Here is an 8,984-nt window from a genome sequence, read left to right on the forward strand (position 1 = left end):
ACATGAATTTTGAAAGCCAGCTTTTGTCTGCACTACTCAAATAGGTCTTAGAGGCCTGCCTACCTACATTCCCCCAAAAGCTAGCATCTCATCACTTCTGTTGGAAAGTACTATATATATCTCTCACTTACAAGGGATCATGCAACTGGGGTTACAGAGATAATTATTTATACTTAGGGAAGGAAATGCAGCATTTCACATTTCCTGCACAAAAGACTCATTGGTTTCTCTCAGTTTGGGTCTTGGCCAAAAACTGGATTCCCCTTTCTGACCTTGAGCTGTTGGGAATTATTTTCTCCACTAGACAATTAAGAAGAAACTGGACCAGTATTTGAGTATTGGTGTGGGGTTGTGTACTTTTGAGCAGGGTGGCCTTGGCCCAGTGATGGCAGATAGGCCCTTCCACACCTACCTGGAATTTTCTGTCTCTCTCAGAATTGATCCTGGTATGAACAAGTTACTGAAGAAGAAATTTAGAAAAAAATACTTCAGGATCTCTCTGAATCCTGGTTAACAGGCAGGCAGGGAATTGGAGTTTTTTGCCCATGAGACTGTGCCTGGCAACTCCATCCTGCTCTGTCACATGCATACAACACAGTGCCTGGTGGAAGGAAAAATAAGGACTTAACAAGGGAAATGGCAAAATCATACATCTAATACGGGTGGGTCAAAATGGAGCTAAAGAGAAAATAAAAGATGATATATCCACAAACACTGATTAAGTTGTGGGTATTAACGAAGAAAAAAACTTTTCTTCATGGAGCTAAACAGTATTTGGGTCTGAACATTATCCAAACTTAATTTGCATAAAACAGAGAAATAAAGCTGTATTTTTTTAATTAATGAAATTCACTTGGGAGACAGTTGGTACAAAGTCTAAGCAGAAATGAAGACCCACTTCAAACCATAGACTAGGATTTAAAGCCATTGACTTCTCTTTTCACCAGGGCTCATTTCATCCTTCTGCAAGCAGAGAAAGGAACGAGAGAGGAAACCAATGCAACAGCTTCAGGAAAAAAAAATCTAACTCATAAGTTGGAAAATAGCAGCTCAGCACGCTTCGTGGGTTTTCTTCCCCCTTTGAAATTATTGCAGCATTTATTCCTCCGCTCTGTATTCAAGTTTCTTGAATTTGTGTGGATTGGGAATGCATAGTCAAGTATAGAAATTGGATTTACTTATGGCTTTCTCAAAAAATGCAGATTTATCTCTGTATCAGCTGATTTTGGAGATGTGCCAACTAAGAAGGTAACACACAAGAAAAGCAGCAGTTCCATTCTTTTCTTCTTAGCAATTACCTTTTCAGTTAAAGTTGGGAGCAATTTTTTTCAAGTCTGCCATATTGTTGAAACACACCGAAACACAAAACTGCTTGTTGTGAAGCAAATAATCTGTATGTCATGCAGTGTTTAAAACCTTACAGTGTCAGAGATCTCTGCATAGGACACTTCCACACTTGTATAGACATTTCTGTTTTCACTGTGGCTCACTGCACACACAGTCCACATCAGCAAGACCATCAGTAAAACTTAGTGTGTTACAGAAAGAACCCCAAACAAATTTCTGTGTACCTTCTTTGCCAAAGCAGTGCAACTGTGGAAAAACTGAAGTGAAGAGGGCAAAGTTTCCTTTCTTGTTCTGTATCAGAGCAAATTCAAACTGGCTTTCACTCGCTGCTTTTCTCCTAGGTCTGCCTGTTCCAGCTGGCCTTTGAGCAGGGCACAGATCATGGTGCAGAAAGCAGCATTGCCGTTCAGCTCCTTTGAATCACCTGCTTTCCATGTGGAGTTTAACTGCATTATCAACAACACTCACTGCCAAACTCAAAAATGGGCCCTTGACACCCATAGACTACAACTTAATCTGTGCTGCACCTCTCACAGAGCACTTAGTACTGAAACATGGATGACTGCCTTTCTTTGGAAGTTTGTCACATTTTATTCTGCAGATCAAAAAATTAAGATATCATACAAACCAAATTCACCCACTTCAGCTATTTTGCATATAAGTCTTGGTTTCATTATTTGTTCTGTATGTTGTATTCACTTTGAGCACAAAGACGAAAACCCCAGCCAGAGTCAGGTCCTGCTGAAAGCTATGACTCATTCTCATACTTTCTCTTCCTAACCTTTATATTCTTTCACTGTAAGAAAGACTAAGAAAAAAAAAATCTTTTCCTCTATTTACGGATGCTAGCGAGAGTAATGGGTTTTGTTCACAGTCTTAATATAGCATCATCACCATTCTCCTCCAGGTTTTCCAAGAAGCAGCCTACTTCATCTCATCAGTAGTCACCAAAATCAGTTGAAACGTTTCTATGGATTCCAATGGGCACTGAAATAAGCCCTTACAAAACCCAACTTGTGCAGTTTTACTAAGATCTACTTTATACTAGATGACTTTTTTTTAAGATAAGATTTTAATACTTGGGTCTATTGCATAAGTTACAGAACATCCCATAGGCCTACAGCTGCCAAAGTGAAAATAAATGGAAACACTCTGAATCACTGAATCATGCTTGCAACACATACAAGAGGTCTATATCTTCCAGTCTTCAACAACCATGGTGAGAAAGGACTTGTTGGGTTCAACAAATCAGTGACCAGCACCAAAAGCCTTCAGGTATTTCAGTTAATTTGCTGGGCAATCAGTCAGAAGGCAAAGGAGAAGACAGTCCTCTTACCAGCCTACTCTCTGTGGCGTTTGCTGTCATAGAGTGTAATTCTTGCTGACCTCTGACAGATGCACCAACAGTCCTCCTCCAAGTTATGTGGTTGCTCACCTTTGTTCTTGTTCACCCATTAACCTGTTCAAAGGACAATTGCAGCATTTCAGCTACAAGGTGCAAGAAGTACTAGTACATTATGAAGTTTGTAGCAGTTTGTAGCAAAAAGGGGGTTTAATTATCTCTGCTCTTTTAATACCTATTGCTTTTCATCCTGCAATCTCATGCAACACTTCTCACTCATGGTGTGCCTGTGAAGGAGAACACATTCAGCGTCTGGCACAGCCCTTCTTGCAAGTGTTCTTCTGAGGCTGCTCTTTCTTCTCCCACTTCTGAAAATATAATTACGATTTGAAACATGCAAAACACCTCAGCAGAAGATCAGCATTTCAAGGTGGCTTACATTTTTTTTTAGTGCTGTTTCCTCATCACATTTTGAAAATATTTTTGTTCCCACTTAGTTTGTCATAACTTTGGATATGTTAGATGGTGGGATAGTTCACACAGCAGTGAGTGCAGAGCAAGGTGACTACTTCCACTGGACTTAGTAAAACATAGCCTACTACTACTACACTGAACAGGAACAAGTTTTACTCAAGCAGGGGATTATTCAGTTTAGCCATAGGCTCATTTATATCAGATTCTGTCATCACAGGGTCATGAGATGAGTTAATATTGTTCCATAGCTTCCAGAACCAAAGTCCAAGAAAGAGAAAAAAACCCCCAACAAACCAACTCCTGAGTCTTCAACCCAGTTGAAGACTTTTCCCCCTTCCTGGCAAGAAAACCAGCATCAGCAGCATTATGTAACTCCCACACATTGCAGACCCTAGGAGCCATTGTTTCTAAAGCATCAGGCTCTGCAATTCCCATTTTCGCACTGTTCCCTAATGTCTCTCCCCAAAACTTCTACCTACAAGCAGCTTAAGGCTTGTAACAAAGGCCTCTCTTCCTTAACAGAGTCCTCACTATCAGATCTTTAGTCTTAATTCCTATGGATGTCCTGTATCTCCCAGCAAGACTATTTCCCTCCTCATGTGAGTTTGTGTCCACTCCCTTCACGTAGGATGAATAAAACAGAATTAAGGTTGAACTCCTGTTCCTCTGAGGGGTCCAGCTCACCACATGACAGGATGGTCAGCACATTTGCTGGTTTGGTCCATCGGCATAGAAATGCTCATTCCATTCAAGCTTCCAGGACATTGGCTGCAGCTCAGCAAAGCAGATAGACACACTTAACTTGAAACATGAGAACAGCCCCTAGGAATCAAAGTAGTGACATTGCCTACTCACCTACCTAAATGCTTAACTGCATCAGAGCTGATGTGACCTAGCTTTGGCTCTGGATTTAAATGCTGGAGGCTGAGTTTTTTGGTTGCTGCTTTAAAGGACCATGGCAAGCCGCCTTTTTCAGATACTGAACTCCAGCAGGTTTAGCTAATGTCAGGGGAAATCATGAGTCCTTTGGAAATGTCTGAAAATTTAGGCACATAATGTGTAAAGGAAGATTGTACAAAAAATGCAGCCAAATAACTAAATCTTGGCAATAAAACAGCCATTTACTGAGGAAACAGCATACAGAGAAGAGGAATTAACTGGGAAGTACTATTTTGTAAAATTATTTGTCCAATTTCCATGTTAGCTATCAGCAAATCTTGGAAATTGCCTTGGAGATTTCCAGTCACTGAAACATTGTTGCCAGTTCTCTATTTCCATTCCACAGAGATAACAGCTCCACTGAACAGTCCTCCCCTGCCTCCATGCTGCTTTTACTCAACTTTTCCGATATTTTCTACATGGTGACATTTTTAAACAATAAAAAACTTTCACCTGGCATGGGACACTGTCACTCTCCCTCTGTGCATTTCTGAAGCACAGTAGGATCTGTGATTCACCACTGCTATGTGTACAGAATGAAGGGGCTGCAGAATGGCTGCAGTAAAAAAAAATAAATGTACAAGACCACTACTGTGAGACATAAAGCCAACTCCACCAGCCCTGCACTGCCACTGCAGCACACACTTCTTGGTACAGAGAGAGTCATGAGGGCTTGAAAAGAGACCCTAGGAAGCTGCATTTCTGCCAGTCCTCCTGAGATTCACTGGAGCAAGATCATCAAGTTAGGTCGCTATTTATTACCACATTAAATCCCTCCACTGAATAAGAGTAGGCCAGGTACAAGCACTAAAACAAGAACAAGCCTGGCCTTTAATCCAAACCCTGAGACTTGACACAAGCATAAAAATGTAACAGTAAATATATTTTTTTAAAAGGTTCCATTTCCTTTAAATGCACTTATCTCTAGGGTTGCAGCTGCCAGCCAAAATCTCTCCATCTCCAGAGATAAATAGTGAGATCATGAGATCATATCCTCTGAAATTAATTCCCTGGTATTCAGTTTCTCCAGCTTCCATCCATGAATTCTGCAGAAGATGTTTCAGGAAACACACTCCATCTCAGCTAAAGATTACTTGTTAATAAACAAGATTATTTTATGAACATAGAAATTAGAGAAGGTCAATAAACAAACCCTATTTTAATAACTTCTTTTGCATTGTTCCCCCCAGAGAACCAGAGCAGCAAGTCAGTTTGTGTTTGTATGAATACTCCAGCTCCACATACTCTGCTGCTGTTAATCAGTGCTCTTAATTGCTCTGGGACAAGCCTCTTTGCATCAGCTGAGGATGAGGCCTCCCCTGGACTGGTGTCAAAGACAACTATGCTAAAATGAGCAATAGTAATACTGATACAAAACAGAAATAAGGTGCAGGAGAACATGGCGCTATCCAAGAAGGGCAGAGTGCATTTTAGGCAGAAAGGTTACATGTTTTTAGAAATAGGTTGCAATTAAATCATCCACCAGTAAGTGGGTAAATGGTCATTGTTTTGGCTGAGCAATAAAAGCAGGAAAGCTTAACAGTCTGTTAAAGCATTTTATCCCCTGCATGGCCATTTTTACCCTATCTATCTATGGCCTGCCTTTTGAGATATCACTGTATTAAAAACGTTCTTCACTGAAGGTACTTCCTCACTGCAGCAGATGTCACTGACTTGGCAGTATATGAAGGGTCTATTAAAAGTAATGCAATTAATTACTTGGGTTGTCATCACAGCACTGCTTTTGAGATATTTAAAATGGTTTATTATTGATAGCCTTATGCTGGAATGTGCTGAGCACCTTCCCACTCACCCATGGACATGGAGACAAGGGCCAGCGCAGGCCTCCCAGCCATGGAGCATCCTCATGTCTCCTCCTGACATTGCTGCTTTGTGTGGCACTCAGCAGTGTCACCACTTCTAGGAGACCTGACGCAGCAGCAGGCAAAGTGGTGAGCCCTGGGCGTTTGGAGTACCGAATCCTGTATCAGTTGATGATTTGGGGAAGCGATATTCATGGCAGCCTTGGTAGGACCTGCAGCAGAGTGGAGGACCATGACAAGAAGGGAGCAGCAGAGAGGAACTGCGATGTACTGACCCTAAGTCCACTCCCCTTTGCCTTGCTGAAGGGACTGATCACACACAACCTGTGGTGATAACAAGGGTGAAGAGAGGACTCAGGGTGAAGGAGCAAAACTGAGCCTGGGAAAGGGGGAAGAAAAGATGTTTTCTCGAAGTGTTTTAGTGTTTGTCTTTTTGCTTTCCAATACCCAAATCATTAAATACATAAATAATTGGCAATATATTAAGTCAATTTTCCTCAAGTCCAGCCTGTTTTGCCTGTGACGGTCACTGAAAGTGATCTCTCTGTCTTCATTTCAACACATAATCTTTCTCATTCTTGACCTTCCTATTCTCTACCCCTGTTGAGGAGGAGAGCGAGCCAGCAGCTGCTGGGAGTTTGGCTGCAAGCTATGGCCATTCCACCACACTTAGATACCAAATATCTCACATGGACAAATACTGAACCATGTGCAAGGAACTGGGAACTACAGCACCTATGGAAACCTCAATGAAAGGCAATGGCTCTTAGTGCTCTTTGAGCACTGAACTCAGCCAGAGCTAGACCACCACCTTTGCTAAGATGTCTGGCTGCATCTTATTTCTTCATGAGGAAGTGTCTCTTGGGTTTTCCTAAATTTCTGCCAGCACATTTGACTTCCATCTTGGGACAGAAAATGCAATATAGCAAAGCATCCTTGAAAAATTGCCGAGCTCTGCTCTGTGGCAGTAATGATGGCATCTATTGCCAATAAAATAAAAAGGAACAAATTCTGAGAGGCAAAAAAAGTACCTATAGGCATACAGAGAGAAGTAAGACTAATCTACTATTTGGGTCTCTAAAGCACAAATCTTTGGTTAATTTCAGTTGCTGATATTGCTGCTGTTTGTTTCATTTTAGACATACTCCCAGCAAACAAAAAAGAAGCATCAGGGTTAGATTACAGGAGATAATTTACACACAGCTTCCTCTCAAAATTGATTCAAAATGTCTCAGATATGAGGCAGGTCATGTGAACTAAGATCTCCCTAAACAGAGTATGAATAAATATGAATCTGAAATATGAAAAGAGGAGGACGTCTCCAGGTATCCTTCTCAGCATCCTCCCTTGGTGATATGTAAGACAGTCATCGACACAACAATGATGGTCATGTACAGTATTAAAGGGGAAGTTTTCTCAAGTGCTGCCAAGGGCCAAGAAATATTACAAGGGAAGTAATATAAGCATGGTCAAAGTAGAAAGAAAATTGAACACAAGCAGATTTAGGACCTCACCTGAAGTCTCTTGAATTCAGCGTAGAAAGCCCTTGACTCAGTGATGCTTTAGATATTTCTTAAGTGAGAAGTATTCAAACTAGCATTTTCTCTGCAGGAAACAAAGCTGCAGACACTCCTCTAAGCCCAGAAACAAATCAGAAAAACAACAGTAATGAAAATTAAGTAGAAGTGAAAGGAGGGAGCTAGCTAGGTATGACTATGTCATGCAGTTTGGCAGCTATGCCAGCTAATATATTTTGGGCTGCAAACACATATGCATACATGACGTGGTGCTGTGCCAAGTGATCCAGGCTAGCTCTAAAAGAGGTAGTTGTGTAACCAGAACCTCTATGGCCATGTTTGCTTGGCACCCCATTTGATCTCAGAGGAGTAGAATGTTTTACCTCAGTAGCAGGCAGCATCAGAGCAGCTTGCAAGTGTGGCCAGCAGAACTGCGTGCTGGCAAAACCCAGACTGACTGATTTTCAGCTACCATGCAGGTCTCCATAAGCTTTCCCAGCTGCTGAACGAAAGGCTGTGGGAAAAAACCCCCAACACCCAGGAATCATCTGTACAGACTGTCATGGGTGGTTGCACTCACTTGAAGAGCTGAAGTGTCCTTGGTAGCTGTTAGAAGATCTGCTAGATGCTGTCTGCTGGCCACAGCGGTGTTCTCAATGAGGTGAACTCTCTTCTTTGGAATATAAAAAGGCTGTGCTTGATCCCAAAGCAGAGACTGTGGATGAACAGGCTAAATTTACCTCTGTTTGAACTCTGAATTCACATGAGAAGTTCACCATTTGAGTGTCATTCTATTCTGCACAGATTTCTTTTTTTTCTCCCCCTCTTTCTGCCAGTTGAAAGAAATAGATTAACTGGAATTCAGTTGACCTTCTGTTGTTTAAGACTGAGTCTTACTTGTTATGTTCATACAAGGTGGCACAGAACTAAGCAGACATCTAACCTAGACAGGCAGGCTTTTATGTTATGTAAAGCATAAGCAGATTTCAAATAAAGCCACTATTAACCTCTGCCTAATTTTTTCTAAAAGGATTTTTTAAAGAATTTGGAAGTGGTGCAAAGCAAAAACTGTATTTCACAGTAAGGCCTGTTAATCAAATGCCAGTGAGATAATACATGACTCAAGCATACTGATATGCTTTCCTTCATCTGTCTTTCCATTTACAGAATCACAAAATCACAAAATGGGTAAGGTTGGAAGGCACTACGGTGGTTCAAACCTCCCTGTTCAAGCAGGGTCATCCTAAAGCACACTGCACAGAATTCTTGAGTATCTCCAGTGAGGGAGACTTCATAATCTCTTTGGGCAATCTGTTCCAGTGCATGGTCACCCACACAGTAAAGAAGTTCTTCCTTATTTTGAGGTGAAACTTCCTGTGTTCCTGTTTCTGCTCATTGCCTCTTGTCCTATTGCTTGGCACTTCTGAGAAGAGCCTGGATCCATCCTCTTGACACCCTCCCTTCAGACAGTTATACATATTGATGAGGTCCCCTCTCAGTTGCCTCTTCTCAAGGCTGAACAGGCCCAGCTTCCTCAGCCTT

Source organism: Chiroxiphia lanceolata, chromosome 3 (assembly GCF_009829145.1).
Source record: "Chiroxiphia lanceolata isolate bChiLan1 chromosome 3, bChiLan1.pri, whole genome shotgun sequence".
In the NCBI taxonomy this organism is placed as follows: Eukaryota; Metazoa; Chordata; class Aves; order Passeriformes; family Pipridae; genus Chiroxiphia; species Chiroxiphia lanceolata.